The sequence below is a fragment of the Sus scrofa genome, chromosome 1 (assembly GCF_054392235.1).
Source record: "Sus scrofa isolate SSC_HxYL_T2T_F1_AM1 chromosome 1, Sscrofa_HxYL_maternal_Yorkshire_Landrace_v2.0, whole genome shotgun sequence".
Lineage (NCBI taxonomy): Eukaryota > Metazoa > Chordata > Mammalia > Artiodactyla > Suidae > Sus > Sus scrofa.
In genome coordinates this window covers 88543948-88558294 of record NC_139383.1, presented here as the reverse complement: position 1 = coordinate 88558294, position 14347 = coordinate 88543948, and the positions used below count along the sequence as shown (strand labels likewise).

The window sequence follows — 14347 nt, the reverse complement described above, 5'->3', positions numbered from 1 at the left end:
GGGAAAACCAGGACCCATTTGGACAGACTGGAGCCTAGGTGCACCTCGTTCGTTTAGGAGGTGTTCAGCTTTTTGACTTAGAGCACTGGCCCTTCTGTCATGATTGCGAAGCATGTTCCTGGTGATGTGTTAAAGATAAATATCAGATCATCTTACTCCTTTGCCTAAAACCTTCCCCAACTTCCCATGGAGCCTCAGGCTGGATTCCCACTTGTGAGGCTGTGGTGATTTCACCTCCACTCCCTGGATGCAGGTTCCTTCCCTCCAGGCATCATCCCCTTTGGCTTCTTTCAGCCTCTGTGGGCTCCTCCTGCCTCGTCTTGGCAGTGCACCTCCCATTGACTCTGTGGAATAGAGTGACCAGGTGTCACTGACCGCTGCATGCACCCAGCACCCCACAGTAATTGTTTACCCAAGCACCCACTATGGGTCATGCATTTACTGTCTTACTTGGCTGCTGCCTTATCCCCTGAGCTGGAATCTGGGTGTGCTGAGGAGAGCATCTGTGCTTTGCTCAGCACTTTCTACCTGTACCCACCCAGAGTCTGACTTGCAGAAGGTGCTCAGTGCATATTTGTCAAATGAAGTGGAGCACTGAGATGTCCTGGCAGTGAAAGGAGACAAGGAGGCAGGTTCTAAAACGGTTTACCAAAGCTCAGGTGACGAGTGATGAGTTGGAACTAGGACTGTGATGGGGAGAACTAGAAAGAATGACTCCAGAGTAAACATTTCAGACATCTGTGGGTGAGTTCAGAGGCGGGTAAAGGGAGTGAGAGGCATCTAGGATAATTGAGGTTCTAGTCCTAGTTTATTAAGTTGATTGTGATAATGCTTGGAATCCAGATGGTGAGCACAGAGATAAGCTTCTCAGATAAAAGGTGGGGTCCGGGTTTGTCTGAATGTGGGCTAATCCCTGAGTTTACAGGTACTACCTAAAAGGAAGGTAGAAGTATGGTCCAAAAACTCAAAGAGGCAGAACTGGCTGGAAATATAGACCCAGAGTAAGGATTCACTGGTATTTAAGAAATAGTAACATTATCACTGTCAAGGAGGCTCGCGGGGTGGATGACGCATTAATGAGGAGGGTGCAGGTTCTGACATCCCAGGGTTGGGCAGAGGAACCTGAGCCACTGGAAGGAGTGCAGCTGTCATGTTAGGGTAGGCAGGTGTTGGGGACCCAGGCCTGCCTTGGGATACACACTAACGTCAGGAAATCTCAACAGCCTGATTCCCAGCTGTGACTAAAACCTCATGATTGTGTGATCAAAATAGTGTCACATGATATAAGGCCACACTTGCCTCTCTGGAGGCTTTCCAGGAAATGGCCTCTTTGAGAATACCTGTGGATGGCAAAAGAAATCAATTTTTCTTAATTTTTCTGTGCAGTCATATGATCAATATAACCACACCCATGTAAAAATGCCCAGTATTATTGAACTGTGACTGTCACAAACAACCCTGATCCCCAAGCAATTTTTGGCCATTATGGGTCTGTTTACATCCCTGATACTGTGGGGTAAGTGATTTGTTTGGGATGTGTGTACCTAACAGTGAGAACCTTGCTAATAACTTGCTCTTACACTGAAACTGTGCATTCCTAGTGCCTGTGAGAGACATTTTCAGATATCAGGTAATTAAAAGCTCTTTTACTCACAGCAGGGTTGCAGGTAAAGTGTTTCATTGCAGATGTTTGAAAGTAATCTGTATCTGCATCTGTTAGCTTACACTTAAACAATGAGGACTGCAGGGATAGCTAAATGGAGTCACTGTTAAAGGGGAAAGAAAAGACCCAAGAAAGGGGGTATTCAATTGATAGGAAGAAAAAAGAGAAACATAAATGGCATTTAAAGATGGATCAGGAGTTCCTGTCATGGCTCAGTGGTTAACAAATCTGACTAGGAACCGTGAGGTTGCGGGTTCGATCCCTGGCCTTGCTCAGTGGGTTAAGGATCCGATGTTGCCATGAGCTGTGGTATAGGTTGCAGACTCAGCTCAGATCCCATGTTTCTGTAGCTCTGGCATAGGCTTGGCAGCTACAGCTCCGATTAGACTCCTAGCCTGGGAACCTCCATATGCCGTGGGTGCGGCCCTAGAAAAGTCGAAAAGACAAAAAAAAAAAAAATAATAAAGATGGATCATTTGAAAGATTGACACGCTTTGCTCTAAGGAAACTCCACCCCTGAAAGTCAAACTATTTTATAGATGTGTTTATATTATTAGAAGTTTCTTTCTGGAATTTTCACGCTTTTTTAACACATGCAGCTAATTTCCATTGTTCAGAGATCACTGGCCTTCAATAAATGGTGATCAGAATGCTTCCTGACAGATTGAAATGCTAGGGAACTTAATTTACAGCGTCAACTATCCATTAAAGCAGCAGAGCAACCCATAATTAAATAAAGCAGAATTTAAATTACAAAGTAAACAAATAAGGAAGTATTATATGGTTTATATAGTACTTCAGGAATTCCATTATTTCTTTATTCTGATTTATTTTTCTACAGCTTCTTAAAGAGAAATATTCTTCTTTATTGTATTTATTAAAGAGGGTCTAGATTATGCAGAGAAATGATAAATAGAACTTGTTCTTAGAATTATGCCACATTTTAATTTTACCTAAATGTTCCTTAGTAGAGGAAAGAAGAAAGGAGGGAAGTAGGGGAGGAAGGAAGGAAAGAAAGAAGAGGAGGGAGGGAGGGAAGGAAGGGAGGAAAGAAGGAAAGAAAGGAAAGGAGGAAGGGAAGGAGGGATGGGAGAAGGGCAAGAAGAAGGTTGGATCAAAGAAGCCCATATATTCAGTGCCACATGTCTCAAAACCTTCTTGGTGATCTGTGGCAGACAGGTTAGTTATCTACTCAGTAGTCAGCTTCTTTCTTCCTTAGTAAAGGCACTCCAGTTTTGTTTTGGTAGACATGTGCCCATACCCAATGAGTTAATCCATTGAAAGGCTTAGACTTGTTTTGCCAGTATTTTTCTAAGGTTGGGCAGGGATCAATGAAAGATGCAAAGGAAACTTCAGAGCTTTTAATAAAAAGCGCCTTTTTGTGTCAAGAGATTGAAACCCATGAAAGATGGCAATTTAAAAATGTTTTTGCTTCAGCCACTTGTTTCCTGTATGGGTGCTGCCACATGAAGATGTGATGCCTGGAACTGCAGTAGCCATTTTGCAGCCATGAGGCAGTATTGAAATATTAATGTCAACATGCTAAGGATGATAAAGAAGGAGGATGAAAAGAACCTTGGTCAACCTTAACATTGCTGAGCAGCCAAAGCAATGCTAGGATTACTTTATGAAGAATTTTTACGAGATAAACAATGATCTATGCCATTGTTATCTATAAATTCTCTTCCTTCTACATGAGCACATCCTAACTTAAAGAATGGGGAAGTGGTGGGAATAATGAATAAATTATAGAGCTCCTTTTTCTCCCAAGAATCTGCTTGATCTATAAGGGAGAACATAAGGAAAAATACTATGTTCTTTTATCTAGCACAACTTCCTGTCAAATGATTGCATTATAATGTTGGTGAGGATTAAGCTGGGGTCTGAGTGGTTTCCTGAGGGAGATCTAGAGCGTACAGATTGGCCAGGAAGACATTATTGGCTGTTCTTAAGTGTTGACTAGGGTTTGAATGGGATATGATGATGACAAGTCCAGGGCCTTGTCAGTGGGGAAAATGGCCCAGGACTTCAGGAAGCAGATTGAGGGTCTAAGATTTGAGTTTGTGTATATGTGTGAGTATGGGGCAGATGGGGGGAATCTGGACAATTGCTGTGATACTTACATAGTACTTTGGCTTTCACAGGAGAAGTGGAGGTATATGCTTTTCCCTACAATTTAAGCACTCAGTATCTGCATAAATGAGCAACTGGCCAAAGTGAAAAGAAAGTAAGAGCAAATCAAACCAAATCAAGTCATTGATTTACCTGTTTATTGAGTAAATGCACATTGAATCAGGGGCTCAGGAGTTGCACTGCAGGCCTGGAGTCGGGGGACATGATGGGCAGAACAGCTGTCAGTTTAGGTTGAACTTAGTTCTTTCTAGTTTGGGGTCCTTGGGAACAACAGCCTGACGAGAGGGCTGTGGAAGCTCCCCTGTCCTTCTAGCTGACTTGCTCAAGTTTGTCTGCACTCCTCTGCTATTCTTCTTACTGTTTTATAACCTGAGGAGCAAACTCTTACCACTCTGCTGCCCACCTGAGGCCCTGCTAATCTTTCCTGTAAGTCTGCATTTGGGAAAATCTTCTAGGTTTTCTAACTAGACTGGTGTTGATGATGCGCGGGAGCAGGGCTGCATGTCATGGTGGTCCTGTGTGTAACTGTAGCACCCAGCCTGGAGCTGGTATTGGCTCCTGGCTCTCACAATTCTGGTCCCTGCTTCTCAGCTTCTGTCCCATTCCTTCCTTCTCAGCTGTTTTAGACCACATATGAGGAGACGTTGCAAATACTAGACTTGTATTTGGTCTCTAGTGAAAGGCTATATAGTAATTTAAAGTAAACATATAATTGTACATTAAAAATGCTGGAGTTCCCATTGTGGTGCAGCACAGTCCTGGAGCTCAGCATTTATATGCTGGGACCTTATCTGTTTTACAAATGCTGAAAGAACATGGAAAATGAATTCATAACACTTCCTTCTTCACCTAAGCTTCTATAGTATCAATTGTCAAATATAATAATAATGGAAATTTGACTAAAATTGCAGTTGAATCAAAGCATACATGCATAATGTACATAAACATGAGAGAGCATGTCCTTAATTTCATATGATCTCTAGTGAAAGGCTATATAGTAATTTAAACATATAATTGTACATTAAAAATGCTGGAGTTCCCATTATGGTGCAGCAGAAATGAATCTGATGAATATCCATGAGGACACAGGTTTGATCCCTGGACTCACTCAATGGGCTAAGGATCTGGCATTGCCTTGAGCTGTGGTGTAGGCTGAAGACATGGCTCAGACCCTCTGTTGCTGTAGCTGTGCTGTAGCCAGCAGGTACAGCTCCAATTTGACCCCTAGCCTGGGAACTTCCACATACTGTGGGTGCAGCCCTAAAAAGCAAAAAACAAAACAAATAAAACAAATAAAAAATGCTTTACTTGTTATGTATAAAAATTGAATGAAACTTTTGACATGAGAGACCATCAAAGAAATTGAAGTTAAGGCTTAAAAAACTCAGAATATCAGATGGTTGGTAATGATGAGGCAATAATTTAGAAATATAAACACATTGATTATGCTCACAGGAACTGGCTCTGGTAGGAATGGTGAAGATAAGGAGTAAGGAGGGCCAAACCGGGCCTGGCACAGAGATGAATCCTGGAACTTCAGAGGATGGGCTTGAGCAAGGCAGCCGAATGTTCCATGGAGTGTTCCAGATGGAAATCATCCATCTTTCCCATCTCCTCCTGTACCAGGCCCCGCATCTCACTGCACGAGATAACCCACACTGGGTTTCAGGACACATCTGCATGTCAGATCACGCCCCACTTGTGGGTATCGCTGGATTCCCACCACCTCTCTGCATTCCCAGTACCATTGCCTTGGCCTTGTCTGAAAAATTCCACCTAGACTTCACATCAATAGCTGTAGCCTTGCTGTGTTCAAATAAAAACTGCAGCCCAGACTCAGGTCTTCTCACTTACCTTAGGCTGAAGCCCCCCATCCTTAACACGGGCTCCCAGCCTCTTCCCCTCGTGGTACTTGCTCCCCTCTGCAGCCCAGCCTCTCACCACTATGTCCTCCACATTCTACTCTGTGCCACACAGTCTCTTCCACTTCCTTGAATTTGCTCCAGGCTTTCACACGTCGTTCCTTCTGGAGGGTATGTTTTCCCTCTCCTTGGGTCTACCCGGGCACTGTCCTTTTCTTCTAATGTTATTTAAAATCCCTTCTGTCTTTCATTGACTGGCCCCCACCCCAACTGGATTTAGATTCTCCTGCTGGGGGTCCCCATAATAGTCTATGCTGTTCACAGCACTTGAGCTAAATTACAAGTGTTTAACCAGCCAGTCTTACTCATGGGACTTATACTCCAAGCTTGTAGGGTCTGCATCTTTTCTCATCACCACTGTATTTCTAGAATAGCATGGCGTCCCACCATGGAGGGGTTTTTTTGGTGATATTTACTGACTGAATAAGTTTAGATAAGGCTTATGTGAGTGTTAATACATGGAACAAAGTGTTCTTGTCAAACTCTTGTTGCTGGAGACCTACCAAACCCCTTAGTGATGAAGGAAGGATCAGAGAGCAAGACCCAACATCCTGGGAAAGGGGACCCACTCATTAGGGTCAGTTACCAGGGCCCCTCCATCGAGGGAGGCAGGCAGACACTTAGCAGTGGAAATCAGAACAGAGTAAAGGAAGAACATCAGTGTTGACCTCGCCTCTGCAGAACAAAAGCCAAAACTTCCCAGAGTACTTGGGTGTTCCTAGGTCTTTGCTCATTGTGACTTTCTTTTGAATAGTTTAACCTGTAGTGAATTTTAATCTAGTCCTTACATTTAAGATTTATTTATTTTTTGCAGAGTTTTTTTTGTTTGTTTTGTTCTTCTTTTTGGCTGCACCTTTGGTACATGGAATTTCCCAGGCCAGGGATCAGATCTGAACCACAGATGCAGCAACACTGGATCCATTAACCCACAGTGCTGGACCAGGGATTAAATCCACACCTCTGCAGTGACCCAAGCCACAGCAGAAACAATGCTGGATTCTTAATGTGCTGCCCTAAAGCAGAAGCTGTCTATTTTTTGCAGGTTTTCTTTGTGTCTTTAAATACAAAGAAAACCTGCAAAACCTACAGCTGTTGGTGTTCAAATTTTAAGATTCAATTGGGAATTTGAAGGTACCTTGAGGATTCTGGCTTTCCTATTTTCATCCTAAACATTCTCAGTTTTCTCTTTTTAGGTAAACATTGTGCAGTGAATAGAATCCAGGTAGATAGCTGTGGACAGTAGCTGAGAGTTGGAAAGTTAATGGAATGACGTCAGTTCCGTGATCCAAGCTAGGGAATGGGCCGATGAGGATAGGCCTGAGAGTCTGCATTTCTCAGGTAATAAGCCCTCAGGTGATGTCTGTGGTGTGGTCTGAAGACCACGATGTGAGGAATAGGCACTGGGGACTCGTGTGTGTGTGTGTGTCGGGGGGGGTGGTGGTGTCTGTGAAGGAAGGAAAAGTGATAGGTTGGTAGTTGGGAGGGTGCAGGTGGAGGAAAAGTTTTCTCATTGTTAAGATGGAAAAGACACCAGTGCCCTGGTACTTTGGTGGAAGGGATTAGCAGAGAGAGGAAAGGGGGAGATACAGAGGGAAGAGGAGAATAGCGGAATCAGAGGTGAGCAGAAAGAGCAGAAAGTACAGAGCATGAGGGAGAGATGGGCCCTGGGCCCTGAGAAAGAGGGAAGAGGTTACCTTAATCTGTGTTCTTGTGAGCTCATTCCTACAGTTCTTCCAGGAGCTTGCCTTTAAAGCTCTCCCCCAACCCACTGTCCCTTCTTCCTAACTCTGTCTTCTGGTTCTTTTGTTTCTCTTTCAAACTGCTTTAGGATTTTCTTAAACTGTTTTTTTCTTTTTCTTTTTATGGCCACACCTGCGGCACATGGAAGTTCCTGGGTTAGGGGTGTAATCAGAGCTGCAGCTACCGGCCTGCACCACAGCCACAGCAATACCAGATCTAAGCTGCATCTGCAGTGTACACTGCAGCTTACAGCAATGCTGGATCCTTAACCCACTCAGTGAGGCCAGGGATTGAACCCACATCCTCAGAGACTACTCGGGTTCTTAAACCACTGAGCCACAACGGGAACTCCTGGATTTTCATTCTTTCATTTCTTTCCCTGCTGTTTCACCTGGTCTAAGTCACTCCTGCCTCTTGGCCTTGGTTCTAAAGGTAATGGCATGAGGAAAGCAAGTTAACTAACTTGCCCGAGGATAAAAGCGTCATAAATGGAGGGAGAAGCATGTAGAATCCTTATACAATGCCTTCCTGGTACTTAACAGTGTTTTCTTTAACCAGTGGTTCTCAAACTATGGTCCCCAGACCAGCTGCATCAGCATCAGGTGAGGATGTGGCCCTTACTGGAGCCAGAAACCCTGGGGGTGGCACCAGCAACTTGGGTCTTACCCAGTCCCCCCAGTGATTCTGATGAGAACTGAAGTCTGAGAACCACTGATTTAAACACATAAACATGAAATATATGTTCAGGGAATGTAATGAGATGGCTCCAGAAAAGGCTCAGTAAAAACGTATTCATCGCCTGTCCAAGATGTCTGACTATAATAAATCAGGAGGGATTCGTGGGCACGCCTCTGAAAGATTCCTTCATACCAACCGATACCAAAGAATTGAGAACATGTTCATTTATAGCCTGATTAGGCTGAGGCTGGTAGTAGAACTTACTAGCAAACGAATGAACAAATGAATAAAATAGTAGTGTTGATTTCAACATGACTGTTAACGACCATGTTTGATTCTGTTCCATACTATTGATTCTGTTCGGTGAAATATGTATGCAAACATAACAGGCATCCAGGGATTGGGTGTACTGTGGGGTCTTGTTCTAGGAGAGCTTCTCTCTCTCCCTGCTTCCCCCCACCGCTTCACTCTATCCTGCTTCCCTCATCTCTTCCTAACAAGCATCCTTTGTGCAGTCATAGAGGATTCTGAATACATGCCATATTTTCTGTATATAATATGTGTAGAGTAAGGCAGCTCCCCTTTTTTGTCAGGGAAAACATTTCTTTCTTTTTTTTTTTTTTTTTTGTCTTTTTAGGGCCTTCCCTATGGCATATGGAGATTCCCAGGCTAGGGGTCGAATTGGAGCTGTAGCTGCAAGCCTATACCACAGCCAGAGCAACATCAGATTCCAGCCACATCTACAACCCACACCACAGCTCACGGCAATGCTGGATCCTTAACCCACTGAGCGAGGCCAGGGATCGAACCTGCGTCCTCATGGATGCTAGTCAGATTCATTTCCGCTGAGCCACGATGGAAACTCCAGGAAAATATTTCTTATATCTATTTCAGGCCATGTTAGAGATATATTGTAGGGGAAAATACTGCATAGGAAAAGCAGTATACTGTATTGTAGATTCTAGTAGAAAACCTTAAATTCTGATTATGTAATACTAATCCTTAAAAAAGTATATAATGTACCACAGCCAAAAAGAAATAGATTGCTGTCAATGAATGCTAGCATGTTGCAGGCAACAAGATAAAAAACATGGTCACACAAGTCTAACATTGCATTATATTCCAGGTGATTCTAAGAGTCAGAGTGGCTAACCTGATAGCAAATGAATTCGGATGAATTCCTAGATGGAATATGAAGACAAAGGACTAATTCAGAAGGAAGGGCATTTTTACCCATTTCTTATTCTGCATGTAAATGGTCTTTTCAGTTAAATCTCCTGTTTAGGAGACCTCATTTGTGTGGTTTTTAAAAATTAAATTGCTTGTAATCCTTTCTTAGAGTTAGTGTAAAAGTTAAATCCTGAGTTCCTGTTGTGACTCAGTGGTTAACAAACCCGACTAGTATCCATGATGACGCAGTTTCTATCTCTGGCCTCGCTCAGTGGGTTAAGGATCCAGTGTTGCCGTAAACTGTACATAGGACACAGACGTGGCTCAGAGATGGCATTGCCGTGACTGTGGTGTAGGCCTGCAGCTGCAGTGCCAATTGGACCCCTAGCCTGGGAACATCCATATGCCACAGATGCAACCCTAAAAAGACAAAAGACAAAAAAAAAAGTTAAATCTATTGGAAGGTACTTCGCTTGGGTATTGTGCTAGGGCTAGAGCTTCCTGCAGACACAAAGAAGAGCCATTCTTTCACACCATCAATTATTTCATAGTAAGTGCACAATAATTTTTCTTGTTTTTGGTCTATCCTATTTCGAAGTCAGAGAGAAATATTGCTTATGTGCTTTTAATTCATTCAGGTCATGTTTGCCAGCTTTTGCACTTTGAAATAAACAGGAAATAAGATTGCTTCCAGAGAAAGCTGCTCCTTATGCTTTCAAAGGAAACATTTTTAAATGCTTTCAGCTTTAAGCATTTCTCATTACTTTTTTAATTAGAAAGTCACATGAAGGAGTTCCCACTGTGGTGCAGTGGGTTAAGAGTCTGGCTGCAGCAGCTCAGGTCACTGCAGAGGTGGTGGTTTAATCCCCAGCAAGGTACAGTGGGTTAATGCATCCAATGTTGCTGCGGGGTAGGTCACAGCTGTTGGTTAGATTCAGTCCCTGGCCTAGGAACTTCCATATGCTGTGGATGCAGCTGGAAAAGAAAAAAAAAAAAGTCACATGAACAATGAAAACTAAACTTTTTTTGCATCCTCCCTCAGTGCTTGATTCAGTGCAGTCTTACACACAGTAGTGTTTCTTATTTCTTCTTAAATTATCACTTTAAATTATTGCCCCTGACTAGGCTTAAAAATATGTGTAGCAGAAATAATTTTTGAACTAAGGTGAGATTTTCTCTGTAAAATATAATACAGACAAAATGCTAACATTTTAATTTAATGCTGAAAAAGTAACTGGTAGAAAATTAAAAATTAAATAATGCTTTGATCTTTCCACATACTTTTAATTGTATTGGGAGTTTCTTCTAGTTTAACAATAAAACAGAATGTGCAGAGTTTAAGCATCTTTCCTCTTTCCCTTGTTATGCTAATAAATGATATTTTTTTCCCCTGGAATTTAGTATAATTTGTCCACTTTTTCTCTAAAATAATATTTTTTTGATTGAATTTATCCTTCAACCCAGGTCATACAAATGAGGTGACATTTTGCATATTTAAGTCCTGCTTTTATTAATTGTTGTGCCTTTAGTGACTCTGCTGTTATTTCTACCTCTGTATCTCATGAAATGTTTATCCTCATCTGGTGTTTTTTTCCCCTTGTGAATCATAGGGCATCTCCTCCTATCTGTCATTTCCAAGCAGGAATCAGTCCAAAGTAGGCCAGGTCCTTGCTGGTGGGCTGCTTCGTGCGGCCGCACAGTTCTCTGAAGTATGACAGGGTGAGAGATACAGCAGGAACTGGCCTGAGGGCTCTGGGCCTCAGGGGTTTGTACGTTTCCAGTCCCTGTGAAACGTCTCTTTAAAGAAGTGCTTTGTCTGTGCTCAGACAACAGTGATAGCAAACATAGGCTCTCAAATTTTTGTAAGCTATTGCTGTGTGCAGCGAGGCCTTGTGTATCCACAGGTCCCTGTGAAAAATAAAAGTGCTTTTAATCAGATGTTCAACTGATGATTTTAAAACTTTATTTTTAATTAAAAACATTTTTTTTTCTTTTTCTTTAGGGCCACACCTGCGGCATATGGAAGTTCCAGCCTAGGGGTCGAATCAGAGCTGCAGCCAAGGTTCTACGCTACAGCCATAGCAACACCAGATCGGAGCCATGCCTGCAACCTACACCATAGCCCATGGCAATGCCAGATCCTTAACCCACTGAGTGAGGCCAGGGATCAAACTCACATCCTCATGGATACTAGTTGTATTCTTAACCTGCTGAACCACAATGGGAACTCCCAGTTTTTGTTTTTAAAGTGACTTTCTGAAAGGCTTGTTCTCTTCAGTGCGGAGAGATCTAAGGCTCAGCTGTTAAAGATCTTGATGCCTGGGCAGCACCACAGACCAGTGACATTAGAGACTTGTGGTTGCCAGGGGGGAGAGGGGGAGTGGGATGGACTGGGCATCTGCTGTTAATAGATGCAAACTATTACCTTTGGAGTGGATAAGCGTTGAGATCCTACTATATAGCACTGGGAACTATATCTAGTCACTTATAATGGAGCATGATGGAGGATAATGTGAGAAAACGAATGTATATATATGTGTGTGACTAGGTCACTTTGCTGTACAGTAAAAAATTGACAGAAGAGTGCAAACCAGGTATAATGGAAAAAATAAAAATCATTCAAAAAAAAAAAAAAAAAAGAATCTCTGGGGTCCATATGCTTTTACAATCCCTAGGTTATTCTAAAGAGCAGCCAAGATTGAGAAACTCTGATTTAAGGCCAGCTTTTATTTTCTGTGTTCAGCCTACATGCCGTTTGTTCCAGTTTTCATTGCTAAGCCCACCTAGTTTCACCACCCTTAACTTATTGTAGGTGCTGCATTTATTTATTAGAAAGAGTAGAACTCACTGATATTGGCCCTTTGGAGGAGATTTCATCCACACTAATTTGCTCTCATTATGTGATCTGGGAGCTTGGGTGACACTGGTGATCAGGGACGGTGGGTGTGGGGGCAGCTGGGGGAAGGGCCATTCCCTTGTCTGTGTGCATTTTTGCATTGCTACTGGCCTTGGGGGGCCATTGAGTGGGACCCTTGGGGAACAGTCTTCTGGGTGAATAGTGAGCAAGTGTAAAATGAAATGGCATTTTTCCATCTTTTTTTTTTTTTTTTTTTTTTTTGTAAGGGTGAAAAGTAGTAGTAGACAGCTTTTCCCAGCCTCTAAAAGAAGTAGCACAAGAACGTCATTTTTAAAATTAGGGCATACTTGTATTTCTCCTTTTCCTTCAGTATTATTTGTTTACTTTGCTGTATGTAGCTTATTGAACAGTTTCTGGTATGCTTTTGAAATGAATCTGCTTAGGTTATTGCTGTAATTATTACACCGTCCAGGGTCCTTGAATTAGCAGTATACTCAGGGGTCCAGGATGAGTTAAGACACCTCTTTGGAAAGAATCAAGTATCATTCCTTCTTTTGGCTTATATTTGCAGGTGAAATCTTATTGGCAACGCTGTGGCATATTTCTGAGAAACCTGAGACCAGTTGATGCAGAGATATTTTCTATTGCATGATTTATAAGTAAATATTTAATTAACAGAGTACTTAATATATATATGTACCCACATATGTATGTGGGTACATATATATGTATGTGTGTATATATGTGTGTGTATATATATATACTTAAAAAATATACACAACTTGGGAGTTCCCGTAGTGGCGCAGTGGTTAATGAATCCGACTAGGAACCATGAAGTTGCGGATTCGATCCCTGCTCTTGCTCAGTGGGTTAATGATCCGGCGTTGCTGTGAGCTGTGGTGTAGGTTGCAGACGTGGCTCGGATCCTTCGTTGCTGTGGCTCTGGCATAGGCTGGCAGCTACAGCTCCGATTAGACCCCTAGCCTGGGAACCTCCAAATGCTGTGGGAGCAGCCCAAAAAATGGCAAAAAGACAAAAAAAAAATATATATATATATATATACACACACAACTTGAAAGTTGAGAATTAAGTTTTATTTGAGGCAAAATGAGGACTGTAGCCTAGGAGGCAGCATTTCAGATAGCTCTTAAATACCATTCCAAAGAGGCAAAGAGCAAGGGGGGAAGGTCAGTAAACATGTGATTTTGGTGAAGTAGGAGGTAAGTTCAGTCATGCACAGATTTTGCAGAAGTTGCTGCTAGTCTCCTGAAAGTTACAGTTAGTCACCAGGAGGAGATGACTAATGCCCTGAAGGATTGTCATGCTTTTCTAGATATGAGGAGATGCAAGAATTGGTCTCATAATAGCTTCTCCTGAAAATAACTATCTGAAGACCTGTTCTGGCAGTTTTCCCAGACCACAGAGTGCCTCATTCCTGGTCCCCACCTGAACCCTTTTGGGGGGTTGAGGTTCAGCAGCTGCAGTGGCTCATGATTCAGTCTGTGTAGAGGCAGATGGCAAGTCCTGGTCTCCAGTCCACATATATATTCACACAACTACATAAATAACACTTTAGTTAAAATTTCACTAAACATTTTCTGGGAGCATAGTCTTACTTCATGTATTCTGCTTTTGATGCTGTTAACAACTTTACCAAGAATTCTAAGCGACTAAAATTATATAAATAATTAGAATATTACCTTTTAGATAGTTATAAAGTAAATGCTTCCCCCCCACCTCGTCCCAACCAACCAGCTAAAATCTTCAGTATTTACTAGAAGGTAGTAGACACTGCGTTTGAATGGCTTGAGTATTATGATTTCTGTTTACCAGAAGGTATCTTGAAAGTGAGTGGAAGTGATGTGATTTTAACATTCAATTCTAACAGGTTTGAACAAGGAAAAGGACAATGCCTCGCACACCATGCTTAGTAGAAAACACTTGAATTCACTAATGAGTGGTTGTTATCAGTATCTAGCACCCTGTAGCTGCTCAGTGATTAATTGATGAATGAACATGCATAAATAAGTGAAAAAAGAACAAAGGGAGAGGAGGTACTATTGATGGGAGGAAGGGCTGCTGAGGGCAAATTCTGGAGGAAGAGAAAGTATTGGAAAGAGCGTGGAGTTGGATGAATCCTGATTGAATCCCAACTCTCTGGGCATTCGCTCAGTTCCTTTAGGC

At 42.3% G+C, this 14347-nt stretch overlaps 1 protein-coding gene across 8 annotated transcripts in view; it reads left to right on the top strand.

The window, feature by feature from the left end:
- Nucleotides 1-14347, top strand: part of MEI4 (meiotic double-stranded break formation protein 4) — a 210813-nt gene that overhangs the window by 41074 nt on the left and 155392 nt on the right. The gene's annotated exons all lie outside the window — the stretch shown is intronic.